Source organism: Apis dorsata, unplaced genomic scaffold, assembly GCF_000469605.1.
Source record: "Apis dorsata unplaced genomic scaffold, Apis dorsata 1.3 scaffold_383, whole genome shotgun sequence".
In the NCBI taxonomy this organism is placed as follows: domain Eukaryota; kingdom Metazoa; phylum Arthropoda; class Insecta; order Hymenoptera; family Apidae; genus Apis; species Apis dorsata.
Genome location: NW_006263645.1, coordinates 169,620 through 188,990, shown reverse-complemented (window position 1 = coordinate 188,990; position 19,371 = coordinate 169,620). Strand labels below are relative to the sequence as shown.

Sequence of the window (19,371 nt, the reverse complement as noted above, 5' to 3'; positions counted from 1 at the left end):
TCCGCTGTCACGATTTTTTTTTTTTTTTTTTCTATTGAAACAATTGTCGATTTTTTTTTTCTCGTCGAAAATCGAGACTTATGAATTTATTATTAAAGAGCGATATTTTTCGTTTGGACAATTGGAAGGATGTCTATATCGAGAATATTTTGTTTTTTTTCTGTGATTTTCAATAGTGTTAAGGAACGGTATTCGGAATTTTTGAAAATTAATAAAGAAGATGTATATGGAAAAAGTGTTGTACGATGAGATACAGGTATGTGATGGTGTTTGGAATTTTTCAAAGTTGATAAAAGTTTAGAGGCTTTGAGAAAATATTTTTAACGTATACGTAATGCTATTTGGAAATTTTTGAAAGTTAATAAAACAGGGATCGTTTTGCAAAAATATTTTTAGAATATGGAAGCACAATGTTATATGGAATGTTTTAATTTTGATTACGTCAAATTAAAAAGCGATGGTGCTTTATAAAATTTATTTTAAGAATGGAAAATATTTAAACCTTCTTTAAATTCATATTAAATAAGAAAGAAAGTAAATTATCCTGTCTAATTGTTACAATCATTTTATCTAAGCTCAGATAAAAGAAAAGAAAATAAATTTGTTTAATTTAAAAAAAAATTGAAAAAACATTATATAGGAAATGGGTTATATTTCTATATAGAATCATATTTCTTTTAAATGATATTATATTAAAAGGTTTTGTAAAATTGGGATCAACATGTGCCTCTTTTCCTCGTTTACTTTGCAAGAAACAGACACAACATTTTCATCAATTAAACATGAATAACCAACAGCAAAAAATCATGTATTAAATTTCAATTCAGACGTCAGATTCGAAACTGAAATTAGAAGATCGTCTTTTTCAATGAATGAAACAAAGTAAACGAAGTAGCGAGAGAGGCAGGGTGATAAAAAGAGATGGGAATATACTCGTAACAGAGGTAGAAACTGGATAGAATACGTGACTGTAGGGGCCTCTGGTATCGATCTGCAAACCAGGTGCACCACGCCCAGCTATTAATTAATAACTGTTCAAACGGCCATGGCGAAACTTTTGGCAAAAATGGGAACTATCATTTTTTTTTTCAAGAAAAAATATCATTCAAAACGAGAATGATATATATATATATATATATATATTAAATCTTTGTAAGAAACTCGATCATTGATAATCACTTAAAACTATTTACAATCGAATAAATAGAAATAAAAACAACATGAACGAGAAAATAATTTAAAATTGTTTAAAATATAATTACAAAAGGATATTTTCAAATTTTTAAAAAAATAATTGCCATTTTACTTATTTTAGAAATTAATAAATCTCTTCAAGTCCTCTTATATATTTTTCGCGAAAAGTAATTGTCCTGTTATATTATTTTATTACATCAACTAAAAATTAATTTAATCGAGAAAGAAACAACTTCATTTCAATCTCATTCCTCTCACAATTAACGTAAGACGTGGACAATTAATCAAGCATTAACATTAGCGTCGGGATATTTTTTTTGAATTTAATAGTCCATTTAGATTTATCGAAAATTATCCACTTTCTTCTCAACGTCGATCGAAATAAAATATATATAAATGGATAATTCAAATTTCCAATTCGAAATCGAGTATATCGAATAATATAAATAGCACGTTTATAACAAATTGTCAAACGTTTACGCAATTCAAGTAATTGTTATGCTCGTTAATTATTCAGTTTAATATATGTGAGTACTCGTAATCGCTTTATATCGATGGGTCGTAATCGCGGATCGGATCGATTTATCACACTGCGGTAACAACAATACTCCTTTTTGCACGAAGAGACTTACAACACGTGAACAGTGACGTCAATGCCTGAGCATGATTAATTAAAAATGTAGTTCGAACGCCGTGACCTTCGACCTATCCTTTCAATTTTTATTAGGCGATAATTATTGAGTCTATTCCGTATCGGTCTTCGTAAATCTCTTTTTTAATTTTTCTTTTTTTCTTAAATTTCTCCCGTTTTTTCATCGTATGGAAATGGAATATGATAAAGTTTCATTTCCATTATTATTATATCTTTTTCTTCTTTGATTCGTTGGATAAGCGACTTGGGATTTGAGATTAATTCTCTGTGAAAATTTCTTTTGGAAGAAATTTCGGTGGATGGAATATTTCGTTATTATTTTAATCGTATTATCCGTTCCTTGAATCGAAAATTCAATATTGAGTGAGTATATATGTATAAATAAAGAAAAAAAATAAAGAAAAATGCTATGATATAATAGGATGTAACAATAATAATAATATATAATGGTTAAAGAGAAATTTTATATTCCATTTTTTATCTTTATATAGAAGAGAACGTTTTTAATATTTTACATTTATATATTTTGAAATTTTAATTCCATGAACGAGTAATATATATATAGATTAAAATTTATATTATCCCACTTTATTTTTATTTCTTATAGGAAGATTATGAAAGTAATAGATATAGGTTTTATAAAATTTTTAAAAAGAGGATATGAAATATGAAGGAAAGAATAGAACTTTTTTTAATAAAATGTAATATAAAAAATTTTTTATCACAAAGGTGGTTAGCTTGATTTAAAATATTAAATATTTTTAAACGAAAGAAAAATTTATTCTATGGAATAAATTTTCTAATGTTTTGAAACTTCTTTAATTAAAAAGTTTCTTTGAAAATGCAAATATTTTCTGCATGCATTGTAAAACTATTTACAGAATAATGGAATGTTCTAATACAAATTTTATCGAATACAGAATAATTTTAATTCTCCCTTCATATTTATTTTATCATACTGATATATTAACTTATTTACTCGTATACTCCCTTATTTTATCCTCTACTCACGACATGATACAATAAACTAATAAGAAAAGATGTCTGATAGAATGAAGCAAGGAAAAAAATGGTGGAATAGTTTAAGTTTATAAATTTTTAAAAAATGGAAACAATGATATTTAGCTCACATCATTTTATTATTTTTATGTCAAATTATTAGAGAAATGATAAAAAGGATGCAGAAAACGTGTATTCTATATTTGATAATGGAATCAAATTAATTTCACAAGAATATTATTAGATATAATGATTCTTTTATACTTGCGAAATATAACATTTAATTCCTCGGCTACTAGAATCAAGAAGGCACAATTCTTTCTAATTAAAGATCTTTGATAATTTTAAATTTAATTTCCAGATAGTATTATTATTAAAATAAATTATTAAACGAAAGAAGAAAATAAAAACACAAATTTGATTTACTCAAATCTACTTACTATATATTTAACCCTAAATTTTCTAGAATTCGTGATGTAATACGACGAAGCATAATATAAACGTTATCAAACTTCTTTCTTTAAAAAAAGAAAAAAAGAAAAATTACAGATGTCGCGATGAAAATCGGCACGTTTAACGTGAAAATGGTTATGAAATTCGAAGGGCGGGAAGAAGGATTGCAGAATTGTAGGAAATATCGTGGACCGTTGATCTCCCTACGATAAATATTATCCACCCTCGCGTCGCGTTGGTAACGAGAGATCGTATCTGACGGCGTTGCGTGTCATTTGCATATTTCAGCCGGAGGCGTCGGGTAGATCCTTGCTTTCGGCAATCTGAAATGCGCGAGGGTGGCGGCCGCGGTTCGATTTACATTTCAGTATCGAAACGGTACCCTCTCCCCTCCCCCTTACCCTCAGGTGGCTAACGTGGCACGAGCAAAGTGACGAGAGTAAACAGTGTTTGCTCGACTTTCACGATGTCGATGTTTCAATTATCTTTCGAAATTTTAACGAGTTAATTGGAAAAAAAAAGGGGCGATCATCATCCCCTTTGATATAAATTGAAATTGGATTTTTTTTTGAAGGATAATGAAAAAAAGAGAGAAAAATTTATTTGCAACCATGAATTAATTGAATTTAATTTAAAATTTCGTTTCGAAAAATTGGGAGTTTATTTTTTTTTATTTATTTAAAGATCGCAATTTCAGTATCTTTTCCTTTGCTTGAATTGTTTGATCGAGTAACTTAACTCGACGTAAGTATTAAACCTACCCTTCTCTACGAGTTTTCCTACAAAGGATAAACAATTGTGATGACTTACCCTGGCAGGACATGGCGAACTGTCCCTGGAGAGACTGCCGAGAGTCACCAATAAACGACGTGAGGCCCCCAACACCGAATCCCGCCATCCCTCTGTAAAAATAAACGCAGAATCCTGTTATTTATTGCAAAATATTTTCTTTTTTTAGAATTTATATGCAACGATTCCAGCAGTGAGTGAAAATTGTTTAACATTGTATAAATATCAATTAAAAAATAAAATAAAATATTTATTTTATAATTATATAATTTGAATACATAGACAATATTATTTATTTTTCTTTTTCAATAATAAAAATTGCATTAAGAAATATAAATATCATCTGTGCCAAAATTTTTGTGTCTACTTTATTCTCTAAAATATCCTTCAAATATATTTATAGAAAATATTAACACTTAAACTACCAATTCCACAATATGAAAACAATGAAATTACATGTATGTATGTTTTTATTTATTTATGAAACACAAATACTTATATATATATATACATCTATAATATACAAGATATATCAGAACTTAAACTAGCAATTTCATAATATGAATTTCACAAAACATGAGATTACAATATGTTTATATACATAAGAAACATGGACAATACATGGTAATTTATAATGGAACTTTCGTATAGCTAAAAGTTGGAATACCAGATATTCTGGAATTTCTTCTACTGGTAAACATTATTTATCCAAAACGATATACGTTTTACTGCTTCGAATATTTAGCATCGCGTGGCATAATGCGAATAAGAGAGGAGAATACAAGAGTAGGAGGGGGGAAGAACGGTGACAGGGTAAGCCACAGGGGAGTTTCATATTGCTGGATTAAGCGTTCAACTTCCACCTTCGACTATGATTCCGTCTTTCCTTAGCTCGGTGTCTTAAGCCTGCTAAGTTATGGCCACGATTTTCATTAAACGGCTAGATGACGGATCGCTTTGTCTCGTTTAGATTACGGTCGGTGATGAAAACGGATTTAATCAAGGAATATCCAATATTAGGTGGCGATTATTTTAACTGGTAGTCGAGCTACTTCATCGAATCGTGATTTCTTTAAAGATTGGATAATAAAGGAATATTAAAATTAATTTGACGCTTTATTTTCTTTTTTGCTTTCGTTATTTATTATTTCTTATTTATAGTATACACTTTGATGTAAATTAAACGTTGAAATGTATTAGTAAAAAAATATAATAGCAATAGTAGTAGTATTTTTCTTTACTGATTATATAATTTTGATTTATGAGAAAGAAATATATGGCAGAGACTCAAAATTCTATTAATCGTAATATCTCATTACATCTCTACAACTTTCAACCACTACTAAAAATGATATTATTCACATACACTCAACATTTACACGATTTCACGACGAAGCATTCAAAACGAAGATAGAATTTCACAAAATTTAATTCGAAACATTGTTATTCCATTTCAAAAACAATTTACTTCCTACTATTAAATATTGCTCTCTAACACGTAATTTAAATTAAATTATTTAAATTATCCTCGTACATTTATAATAATTTGAAAGGAAGAAGATTCGTGAAAACTTGATTGGAAAAAAAAGAAGCTCTCCTTATATCTATAATAACACGATGAAATTTACTTCACTTGCACACGCAATTGTAGGCATACACAATGATAAAGTCAAAGAATGGAGGAGGATGGAAAAGATGAAGAGATATATGGTTGCAACGTGGCCACAACGCGGCCTCCGGATTAATAAATCTCAATTACGCGAGTTAATACCAGGAGGGGCAATTCTCTTCCCCGGGCAAGGAACCGGATACGAGAGAGTGAACGCATTTCTACTGAAGCATTGTCGGTGGAACAATGACGATGACGATTCCGGGGAACCGCCTTCGCTTGTGCAAAGTGCGCCGCGACGCTTGAAATTTATCGCCGTTTATCGATCGACCCTTTTTCCTGTTAACGCCCTTTTGTACGTGATGACACGAAAAATATTATTACATATATATTTTTCTTGTTTAAAAAACTTTTATTTATATTAATATACATTTTTTTTTGTAATTTTATTTTCGTTTTTATACGCGAATGCGTTTTGTGTTATAAGCATTAAGCAAGATTGGAATTTAATAGGATTTACAAAAAAGTTTGTTTATGTTAAAATTTTATCATTTTATGTTCGTGTAAAAAATAGGGAAGCATTGATCTTTGATATTTATTTTTGGAATTTATCTTTTTATGTTTGACGTAAATCATTTGTTATCCGAAAAAAATTGAAAATTTTATAACAAAAGTATATTATAAATATTTTCAAATGGGTCATAATCCATTGTTCGTAATTCAAATTTATAAAGCTGATATATCCTGCGTTCATAAAATATTGTATTCTTGTTTGAGATTAAGAATTCAATATTTTCAAAACGAGCAGAAAAATATTTATAATATTTATAATATTTAAATCGAAGATTTTTCTTTTATTTCTCACTTGCTACAATTATGACATAAAAATCATAATTACAAAGAAGACGAGTTTAAATGTTTCTAATCTATAAGAATACCTAAAAATATTACATATTAAAATTTCAAATTCGAGACTTGGTCAAATTCGAGGTTTAAATTCGCTCATAAAACTCTATCAATAAAAAGTACGATTATTCAATTAACAATTAAAAAATACAATTCACGTCATTACTTATTGCAGTAGACAAACGATCATATTTGTGCAAAATTTCTACAAATATTTCCACATTTTCTTCAAAAGATTCTTTCTTCAAAAACGGACGGTTGGAAAAATATTTCAATCGAAAAGTTTTCCTACTATGCTAATCCTGTTCCGCGCGCACACGTGAAGCAAACGTCTAGCGCGCAAACATCGCGGAATATAAATGCGTGCTCCCGTTTGCACGTCGAATTAAACCGAAATAAATCATAAATATTAAACGAGGCTTTCAGTCGCGGGATTACGAGGGGTGCACCCGTCCCCACGAGCATCTCTCTCTCTCTCTCTCCCCTCCTTTCTCCTGCACTCCCTCGTTTCCTCCATGCAGCCGGAAATTGCGCAAGTCCTTTCCTTCCTTCCTTCCTTCCTTCCTCTTTCGCAGACTGGACGATTTCAATGACAATGAAACCCGATAAAGGCGCAACTCTCCCACTTTGCGTTAGACCACTGACCACAGCACGAGATGACCTTAAGATCAAGTGGCGCCACTAGTCATCCTTAAAGCTGGAACACCCTTGGCTAACCTCAAAATTTCTTCTCGGATGTCTTTTAGTTGCACAATTGTGAATAAAAAATGTATTTTCGTTTCTATAATTATTGACAAATTTCTTTATATGTATTTTTTATATATTCTGTCTTGTATATTTCGAAAAAGAATAATTTAACTCTCTGTTAGCTTGTTGTTTGAAAAATATTTCCAGTCGAAATTGTGAACAAAACTAGTTGAAAAATGGTAAAAGTTATATATGTATAATTTATGATTTGTATGCACAAAAATTTTCATCATTGATCAGGTTTTTTTCAAAATACGTAATTTGCTATTTGCAACTAATTATTAATTATAAGAATCTATTTTCATTCTTGTATTGTTATGGCAAATGAGGGACACGTATTCAAAATGTTATTAACAAAGGATAGAGATGAAACGAGAATTAATTTCTACTTTCCATCGAGCTTGTCTTCGAACAATCGTTAATTTTGATCGATTACTCGAAATAGTATTTCGTATTATTTAATTGATCGAAACATCACCGCGTGTTTGTTTTTATCTTTGCCAGCAAATTGAAACGACACAACGATGTTCAGTGTCAAGTTTGACGAAAAATAATTCGTTGGTGTATGCACGTCAAGGACAAACTTCTAACGAGTAAGTTAAACAACGCTTGATAACTGAGTGCAAATTACGAAATCACGACTTTCGAAAACACGTCACGAGAAATTGAGGAAACGTTTAGGAACTAATTTTCGATGTAAAGTTTAATTACTCTACGAGGAGTGGTAGAGAAATTTACGATAAACGTTAGTCATAAATTTTTCTACCGTTTACGAACAAAGTTTAATTGAGATATATATTATTTGCATTTGTTTGGATTTATTTGAGATTCTTTGATATTATGATAAAATCTTTGGAAGTCTTACTTTCATTTCAAATCGTTTGCATATTTAATTCGTTTTGGAATTTCATTCTTTATTTTATTTTATTTCTAATTTTCTCCTTCAATCGAAAAATCGCAAAATTGTTTTAAATACACTGTACCAACAGAGCTGTAATAAATAAATAGATGAGAATTACAGTGATTGTAAAAATATTTACCATTATGTTTATTAAAGTTGATCAATTAAGTCTAAATATACGATTGTAAAAATTAATAATAAAATTACCATTTAATTTTTTAGAATTTCTCTTTCAAATATTCTTCTTCAACGTCTCTTCATACACAAAACTTAAAATCCTTGCAACAATATCATCTTAAAATATAAATAAATAAATAAATAAAACTTTATTCAGAAATTAAACAAATTTTCAAATCTTCTTCCTTTTCTTTTTAATATCTACCTAGATCTTCATCTTTCAACATTCTAGGAGAGGGAGGAGGTGGAAGAAGAAGAATAATTTCGCACCTGGAAGGAAAAAGCGCAACGAGGGACTTTTTTCTCCCTGGCTCGAAAGCCACGAAGGAAAGCCACCCGCGCCCCCGAGATTGGTCTCGTGGAGGGATTTCCACGAGAGAATGGTAAGAAGAAAATCGATGGTCGTTCAAGCCGTATCCTCATTCGCCTCTTCCCGGAACGAAATGGCTTGATTAACTGACGACGAACGCGTCGTTACTTCGACCACCCTGCTGGTCCACTATTGCCTTGCAGCAGGGGTGGTCGTCCTCGATGCTTTTGGGGGTGCACCGGCAAGAAAATGCGAGGGGGCGTAACCCCCCTCCTCGGTCTTTATTCGCCTTTGCTCGATCACGTCCGCGGTTTTCTTTTGACCCTCGATGAAAAAAAAAAAAAAAAAAGAAGAAATCCCTCGTTGCAACGCTAAAAAAGCACGATTCTTCTCGAGGGATCTCTTCTTTGACGAGCTGATCGATCGATTTGATAATTTCATCGTGAGGAAATTTTAAATTTACGATGATTTATTGGCTGTACTCTCATTTTATGCAAATAAGTCTATTGACAGACTTGGATGTACAGTTATTTTAGATTCGATTATGTATAAGCTGGTTATTATATTTGTTGACTGGGCAGTGGAAAACAATAAATAAAAATATACGGGTTTAACTGAACGAATATATTTGATTATACGTGATTGCGCGTATCTGTTTATAAAACATTTGAAATACGTGTATCGAAGAGAAACAAATAGCTACCAACTATGAAATAGTAATGTTGCTGGCAACATTCAATAATGAAATCATATATAAAATTTCAGTGAACTTTAAATTCTATAACAATATTATATATATATATTATATTTTATGCGATGGTTATTATATTATATAATATTAACTCCTTTTTATCATTCGAGAAGAAATACAATACAATTAATATAATTTATAATATATAATTTAATTAATTAATATATAATTTTCATTGAAGTATTCTATACAGAAATAATATTCTGGTAACAAATGTGCACAATAATTGGAAGGCAATTGGTGCATGGCATGTATATATATATTCTCTATCAACATCTCGAAACAGACTTTAACATCGGTGTCACATTATCTCAGGTTGGCCACGTGGTTCCCATCTAAAAAAACAATCCCTAAAATGCGACATGCTCGAATAAATTCAAGCATCGGGGCAGAGCATATGGGGGAAGCGTTAATACCGTTTTATGCGATGCTTGATACCCGTAACGCAATATGGTGCCCTCACCCAGTGTCTGGAGAAGAAGAAACTCGGTGTCGTCGTGGTGATGTCGGGCCGAGGATGGCCGGATGGTGGATGATGCTCGAGAGGGTGCATGCGTGCGACGAAACTTGCTACTTTATTCATAAGGTAGGGTGGGACGAGGAAGTGTACAGGGTGTTTAAAAAATAGGTTCAAGAAATCCTTTCGACATTTGTCGATTAGAATTTATTTATGGATAATTATAATAAAGATTGCTCATTATCAAAAGTATTATTATTTATTATGGCAATATTTATCACTTCGTTTGAACACTGTATAATCATTTTCTATTCATTTCTGATATATTGAGAAGGAATACGATTTTTTCTTTTTCAACACTCTGTATGTATTATCACGGCGATATTGAAGATGAGAGAGAGCTCGTCGTTGAAGAGGGAACGATTTTTTTAAAAAAATTGTGATTTCGTTAAAATGTTCCAGATTTCAATGATTTCAATACGAGGTTGGAACATGTTGGGATGAGAATTTTAACAAGTTTTGTACACGGGTTGGAATTGAAAGACGGAATGAATGGAATATTTTTTTTAAACAGATTACCTGGGATGAAAAAGTTTTATAAAACTTACGAAACAAATTCCACGATGTATTATTAAGGAAAGTAAACGTGTTTGAGTACAACTGGTGGAATTTTTAATTCCAGAGATCGAACGAAATTATTAAAAATTTTCAATCAATCGTCCTAGTAACTGCAATTTCACATTATTTATTTCCAGGGAAATTGTTATTAAACGCATTAACTTTTCATTCTTTTGAGAGTAGAAAAAAGTTCTACTTAAAAATTAACATATTGAATTGTGAAAAAGTTGATTTCGTAATAAAAATATATAATTGAATAAATATCTCTATATGACAAAATAAAAATCCAATCTCTATTTAATAAGGTTTAAATTAACAGTTTGAATAAACTAAGAAACTAGTGATCGAATGTCCGGGAAGCGTGAAACGACCGTGCTTCCGGTTCGTGCACTAAAGTGTTTCCTCGGCATTTGGAGGGAGGGAGGGAGGGAGGGAGGCAACCCCTTCCGTCTCATCGATAGAACGCGGAGGGTAAAGGGCAACAATGCCGTGAGCAACCACTCAAACAGTGGCCTTTGTCTGAAAATCTCACTTCAAGTTTTCCTTTCTCCTCTCCCCCTCTCCTCTCGCTCCTCCTCCCCATTCTTTTCTTTTCTTTCTTTTTTTTTTCTATCGTCGCTTTCCCTGACCCGGGGACATACTTTGCAAGCTTGTAATTATTCACAACACCGTTTATACGAATCTTTTGGGGAACACAATCGAGATACACAATCGAGTTTCTCGTATATTACTTTTATTAAAGATATTGCAATTGATATTGCGAAAGAATTCTTAGAGAAGAAAAGAATTAATTCGTGCTCGATTAATCGTTAATTTGATTTAGAAAATATTTGCACTCTTTCTTATAAGATGAACAAATGTTTATAAACATTTCTACAATTTATCAAAAATTAATTATCATTGTATCAAGATTTATTTATGTAAAAACTTGCAAACAACCTCATTAAAATCTTATATCTTATATCCTGCAAAATTCAATATCGTTACTATTAAAGATAATATGAAAAAATTTTTACATTAATTCGTGCTCGATTAATCGTTAATTTGATTTAGAAAATATTTGCACTCTTTCTTATAAGATGAACAAATGTTTACAATTGTTTCTCCAATTTATCAAAAATTAATTATCATTCAAGATTTATTTATACATCATCACGAAGATATAAAGAAAAACCTGCGAAATCCTTTCTAAATTAAACTTCTAAATTAACTTTTAATCGGCGCGGTTCCACGAGTAATCGGCGCGATGCTCGCTTTTTCTTCGAAACGTAAAAAAAAAAGTTTGCAAACCGAGCGAAAATCAGAGAGAGAATTGAGGAGAGGCGTAGGAGAAGTCTGCGGTTCTTCGCCTCGATGTACCAATTTCTTTCATCCTACCGTCTACCACCCTCCTCCACCGCCTCCACGCCCCGAGACACGATCTCGTTTTATCCCCACGACCCCTTACACGATCCACGTTTGTTACCGGAGGGGGGGAGAGAGAAGGGGGGGCACCCTAACCATGGCCAGCACGCTCGCCGCTGCTATCAACCAACCCCTCCCTCCTCTCCTCCCCCGTTCCTTCCTATTTTTCGCCCTTTTCTTCTTCTTCTTCCCCCTCGGCTCGAGGGCGGCCAGCCTCGAGCGGGTCGGAGAGCTAGATAGGGCACGCGAGCCGCGCCGAGTGCATCATCTCTCCGGTAAGTGGATTCTGTTCTTCGGGGTTAATGTCTTTCTCTCTTTCTCTGTCTCTGTCTCTGCCTCTTTCTTTGCGTGTCTCTCCTCATCTGGAGGTTGGATTTCAACGCGGCACGCGATAGGAAGGAAGGAAGAGGAGGGGGGTGTGCTAAGTTTCAATGGAAAACGTCAGATACACGACTTTGGTGGAAGTATATTAGAGGATACCTGTCGTTTGTACACGTGGTCTTAGTTAGGGAACAGATAATGGTTCTTTGTGTCGATGGATCGGTTTGGTACGACGATTGGTGTTCGATTTTATTTATTAGGGTGAAAGATGTAAAGGAATTTGAAAAATATTTGGTTTGTTTCGACTCGAAATGCTTGGAAAATATTCGAATGATCGAAAGAAGAATATGTTTTAACGTTTTAATTGTTTATAGCCGTTGAGTTTGTGAATATTTATTATTTCTATGAATAAGATTATTTTTTTTTCAGAGATTGAAATATTAAATTGAAGAAATATAGAATTTAATATTGTGTTTTATCGAGGGAAAGAATATTGTATATTATTTTATTAAGACACAATTTTATAAAAAATTGTAAAATCAATGATTTTACTTTACTTTTTACGCGAAATACAATATTGTTGTTTCTCGTTGTTGCATTTTACGAATATTCAGCTTGCACGAGATTTATTAATTAAAATAATAATAAAAGTAAGACTCTGATTAAAAAAATCATCAATCAATTTTGCTTTTTTTTGAATAAAATCTATTCTTCTATAAATAAATAAATAAATAAATAATACTTAGTCATTCTAAAGAAAAACTTGAATTTTAAACTGATAAAACTTGCATATTAAATCAAGAGAAGAAAAATATAAATAAAAGGATACAAATTGTATGAAATTCTTAAAGTTACAGAGATTAACCATTATATACAATAATTGTAACAAATAATTTACTATTCATTTAAATAAAATCGTATATTTTTTAATACAATGATCAATGCAAATTGTTTTCTATTCTTCTATAAAAAAATAAATAAATAAATAATATTTAGCCATTCAAAAGAAAAATAAATTTTAAATTGATAAAACTTATACCATACTAAGACAATAGAGAAAAATACAAATAAAAAATATAAATTGTAATAAATTCTTAAAGTTACTTATAGATTAACCATTATATCTAATAGCATATTTCATTCAATCAAGCAATCTAAAAAAATATTAATGATCAATGCAAATTGTTTTCTACTCTTTTATAAAAATAATAATAATACTTAATCATTTAAAAGAAAAACTTGAATTTTAAACTTATATCATACTAAGCCAATAGAAAAAAAAACAAATAAGAAATATAAATTGTAATAATAAATTGCAATAAATTCTTAAAGTTACTTATAGAGTAACCATAATATCCAATAGCATATTTTCACTCAATCAAGCAATCTAAAAAAAGGGAAAAAAGAAAAATAAAAAATCCATTCACATTTATGTATATAGATAACGATTCCATAAGACGGAATACACTAATAATAATAGCTAATATATCTTTTGCAAGAGCAAATTCTCCTCCTCTTCTGATTCCACCTGAAACGATGCTCGGGCCCACAAGTTCACCCCAATAAGAGTTATACGAGGATTATTATCACGGAAACAGATGTAGGCGTGCATCGACGCGTCTAGAGCTCACCCTCCACAGTCGGCTGACAATTTGTCACATCCGCGACAATGCCTCTATAACCGTCTCTCCTCCTCCTTTCTCGAGTGCGCGACACATCGATAAGCTTATGCTTGATAAATCGTGCGATACACGACCATCATTACCGGACACGAGCCTCCCCTTCCCTCAGAGACGCTATCGTAGAAATAGGATAATAGGCACGCGATCGATACATTGATACGTGCGATGGATAAGCAAGGTGTAAGCAGATGATCGTGATAAAACGTAACACGCTGGTAATTAAAAGGCTCTTACTGATGATAGAATTGCATTTCGATGGACACTATGCTATAGTCTCTTTTTTCTTTTTTTTTTTTTTGTGAAATTTTAAATTTAAATTAAAGAAGTTTGTGTATACTGCATATTTGGTAATATTAATGTTATCTATCAATATTATACATGTTTAATGATTTTAATCTCTTGCTGATGATGGAATTGCATTTCAATGGACCCTATGCTATAGGCTCTTCTTTTTTTTTTTTTTTGTGAAATTTAAATTAAAGAAGAAAGTGTGTCTGTTTATCCTGCATATTTGGTAATATTAATGTTATCTATCAATATTATACATGTTTAATGATTTTAATCTCTTGCTGATGATGGAATTGCATTTCAATGGACACTATGCTATAGTCTCTTTTTTCTTTTTTTTTTTTTTGTGAAATTTTAAATTTAAATTAAAGAAGTCTGTGTATACTGCATATTTGGTAATATTAATGTTATATATCAATATTATACATGTTTAATAATTTTAATTTCTTGCTAATAATGGAATTGCATTTCGATGGACACCATGTTATAGTCTCTTTTTTTTTTTTTTTTGTGAAATTTTAAATTTAAATTAAAGAAGTCTGTGTATACTGTATATTTGGTAATATTAATGTTATATATCAATATTATACATGTTTAATGATTTTAATCTCTTGCTGATGATGGAATTGCATTTCGATGAACACCATGTTATAGTCTCTTTTTTTTTTGTGAAATTTAAAATTTAAATTAAAGAAGAAAGTGTATCTGTGTATACTGTATATTTGGTAATATTAATATTATATATCAATATTATACATGTTTAATAAGTTTAATCTCGAATGATGATGGAATTGATGTCGTAGATTGAGTGATTATTTTGTAATTCGATTACAAAATAAGAATATAATATTAAATGAATTTAATATCTTTTTCCATCAATTTTCTCTTGCTCTAAGAAAAATTCTAAGAATAATTTTTATAATTAGATAATTTTATAATTTTATAATTATAATATATATATATAATTTATTATTATAATTATTATAATTATTTATTATAATTTTATAATTTTTATAATTTTTATAAATAGAAAATATAAGAGAGAATATGTTTTATCTATGTTTATTAAAACTAAAAAAAATATAATAACTATAGTATCTGTCTTATCAGTTAATATTCAATGACACGAAGATATTTATTTTTCTCAAATTTATCATATTGTCATTGAATCAATTGAAATTAGTTTACAAAATATAACATTTGCAAAATTAAAAGTAAAAGAAACAGGAGATATCACCTCGTTTTATTATTTAAGTAATTCATAGCTTATAATTAAATGTATCATATTGAATGTGGACCATTTGATCGAGGCTTGTGAAAGCTGTGGAGAGGCTATTCGTGTTGAAAGGCTACATCGTGCATAAAGGAAGCTTTCAGCTTTGAAATTCCGCTAGTTCAATATCGATAAAAGCAATTTGACTAATGAACTTTAACGGTATACAACCATCGTGTTTTCAGAATCTACTATAAATCTGTTTGAAACAAATTTTTCCCCTAAAAATTTAATCTTTCGATTTAATTTAAAAAAAAAATTCGTGAAACTCGTTGAACAAAAGATAATTAAGCTGTTAACAAAAACGCATGAAACGAAGATCATAAACTTAGTTGTCCATTTATTTTAATACGATTTTATTAAAAATTCAACGTTTACGTTAAATTTGTTAATTATTCCACGAATCGATTATTTTATGTTATCAATTTTTCGTTCACTAATTCTCGAAGATGTGAAGAATATTTTATATCAGGATGAAGGTAAATTTGTATTGAATAGGGATGAGTATCATATCTGAGAAATGATGGAAACAGCGAGTCATGAACAACGCATCGACGATTTGTCATATTCTTGAACCTTTTTCTATCTAACATCGCTGCAACCCTCCTTCCTGTTCGAGTGTACGACACATCGATAAGCCTACGTTTGATAAATCGCACGATAGGCGACCGTCATTATCGAAACCCAACCCCCTATCTCTCTCCTCGTCCACGTTCTTTTCGAAGAATCGAATTCTGCATCCGTGATAAAAATGTCGAACAAATATTCCTGAATCGTAAATTTACAAGCGGGGATAAAGTGTAATAAATTGAATAAAAAAAAAAGAAAATTTATGATCGTGTAATAAATGTTGTACAATAATGTGGATTAAAGTGGATTGAATCAACGTTTGGAATTTTGTTTGTATTATTTAATACAATAATAAAAATAAATGGGGAAAAAATTTTATTGAAACACCTGACATTAATTAAAAATTTGTTTTTAATATTTCATTTTTATTATCGAGTTAAAAAAAATAATTGCAACTTTTATTTATTCAACGTTTCTAAGAAAAACAAAAAAGAAGTTGAAGAACAATGAACGAAAATTCATAAAAATGGACAAAAAATACTCAATTGTTTATCGAAAATTGGATCAAACAATTTGAATTTTTTTTTTCTATAATAAAAAGTGAAATATTAGTCCTTAATTGTATCTTCAATAAATGTACCAATATTATTCACATATTAAAATACAATTTTATTAAAAATTTCATCAATCGAAAATGACAAATCACGTAAAAGATACAAAGAATCTCACAGAATGATCGAAACACACCAATATTATCGATACATTAAACCACAATTAAAAATTTCATCGAAAAATCGATCGATGCAAAACGATAAATCGTGTAAAAAGATACAAAAAATCTCACAAAATAATCAAAATACTCCAATATTATCGAGATTAAATCACAATTAAAAATTTCATCGAAAAATCGAAAAATCGATGTAAAATGACAAATAATGTAGAAAGATACAAAAAATCTCACAGAATGATCGAAACACTCCAATATCATCGATATATTAAATCATAATTAAAAATTTCATCGAAAAATCGAAAAATCGATGTAAAATGACATAAAATAACATAAAAAGAAAATAATCTCACAGAATGATCGAAACACACCAATACAATAATTATCGATACATTAAACCACCATTAAAAATTTCATCGATTGATCATCGAAAAATCGATTGATGCAAAATGACAAATCACGTAAAAAGATCACAAAAAACCACAAAAAATCTCACAAAATGATCGAAACACATCAATATTATCAATACATTAAATCACAATTAAAAAGATACAAAAAGTCTCATAGAATGATCGAAACACACCAATATTATCGATACATTAAACCACAATTAAAAATATCGATGCGAAACGATAAATCACGTAGAAAGATAAAAAAAAAAAATCTCACGGAACGAATGGAAAACTATCCATTGCAGAGATTGTAAATCGATGAGGGGGAACTGAGGGCTCCTCGTCGAACTTGGTGTTAGATTATCGAGACAGGATATCCGGCAAGGATGTATCTGAAAGACAAACGAGCCGACAAATCGGATTCACGGGATGCCGGACATCAGAAAGGATATATAGGCCAGCATAGAGGCGAATTACGTTTTCGCGCCCCGTCTTCCTCGCCTTCCTTCGAGATCTCTCTGAGTCGAGCGCTTCTCGTTCGTCCCTTCGAGATTGGCCAGGCACGATTAATTGACAGCGGAGGTCCCTTCGAGCCTCCTCGACGTGATTCGAAACGACAGCTACGAATTCCAGGAGGGTGCGAAGAAACGCATAAAGATCGGGAAGGGATAGTAGCGTGGATAGATTACCGAAAGAATGTCGTGGGATTGAGTCGTGTTTTAACTTGTTGATCGTCGTAACTTGCCTTTGATCGTCAACTTCGTTAATTAGCAATTTCGTCGAAGGGCATCGAGAATTTGGATTGGCAATCAAAGTTCGAAGGAAAGAAAATGATATCGATTAGAGGAGAATCGAGTCTGAGAAACAACGAAAATTGCAAGTTGATATGATCGTGTATTTTTTAATATTTAATTTAAGAGATCGGGTAAAGTATAGAATATCTTATCTTTCGACATTTGTTGGAGTAAATGAATTGAAACAAAATGAAAAATTTTTGTAAAATTGTAAAATTTTCTGTATGAATATATACGAATAAAAATTTGAATTATGATTTAAAAAAAATACAAATTGAGAAGAATAAATGGAAAATGAGTATTATTTTAAATATAGATTGCGTATGTATTTAATATTAGCTTGAAATTTTCGAGATGTTTTTGAATATTGTATTTCTGAAATTATTGGTTGAACATTAGAAAATAATTTATTTCGCAAATAATTGATTCATTTTCGAAAAATAATTCTTGAGATGTACAAGAATTTATCCAATAATTTTCATTATAGTGAAAATTGACAATCCATTACTCGGCTGGTTTATTAATCGAAAAAGGGCCAGGTGTTCCGGAAGCAATTGTCAGACGACAATATGAAAGCAAAGGCGTGTGCGGAAAAGACGAGCTGCAAAGGGAGGATGTACGGTGGCAAAAGAAACATTGATTGAGCACAGAGGGTGGCAGGTTGGTGTTGTCGAGGACCGATGAGGCGAATAATCGGATTTAGGGATTACCAACGCTCTTCGTATTGCCTGCAACACTGTTAGCTTAGCATCGTCATCGTTTTCAACCATCATTAACGCGATTAGCGACTGTGTTTTGATAATCAACGATATAACGATGATCGAAATCCTATTTCGAATTAACAATAACGTTAATTTACGTAATTTTTATATTTCTTAATATCGTAATACAGGCTATTGTCTTCATCTTTAAACGATGATATTTTACGAATAAAAATAAAAAAAGGAACGATTATATGCAAACGTTATATTAAAAATTTATAAAACATAGATCTGATCTTTTTACATACTCGATGATGCATCGTTTTTAAAATTTATTCCATGAAAAAAAACTCATATTATTATAACAATCATTAGACTACGATTTTATATGACAAAATATTCGACTAATACATAGAAAATATTAATTATATATATTAAACTGATATCTCATATTATGCTATAAAAAAAATCATAAAAAAAGTAAAAATTTTCTCATCAAAATCTATTCAGAAAATAGAGAAGACCACGCCGTTGAAGCCACTTTTTGTTTTATCCGGATATCTTAATTGGTTGCCGAGATATAAACGCTCAAAGTTTTCATAATGCTCAAGACAGATTATGAATGGGTCCACGACTCGGTGACCTACATTTTTTCC

The 19,371-nt window shown here is 30.6% G+C and overlaps 1 protein-coding gene across 2 annotated transcripts in view; it reads right to left on the bottom strand.

The window, feature by feature from the left end:
- LOC102679795 (choline O-acetyltransferase) overlaps positions 1-19,371 on the bottom strand; it is an 87,720-nt gene that overhangs the window by 52,868 nt on the left and 15,481 nt on the right. For both annotated transcript variants that reach the window (XM_006618971.2, XM_031512097.1), the window contains one exon: positions 4,109-4,200. The gene's annotated coding sequence lies outside the window, so the exon portion shown is untranslated. The remainder of the gene's footprint in view (positions 1-4,108; positions 4,201-19,371) is intronic.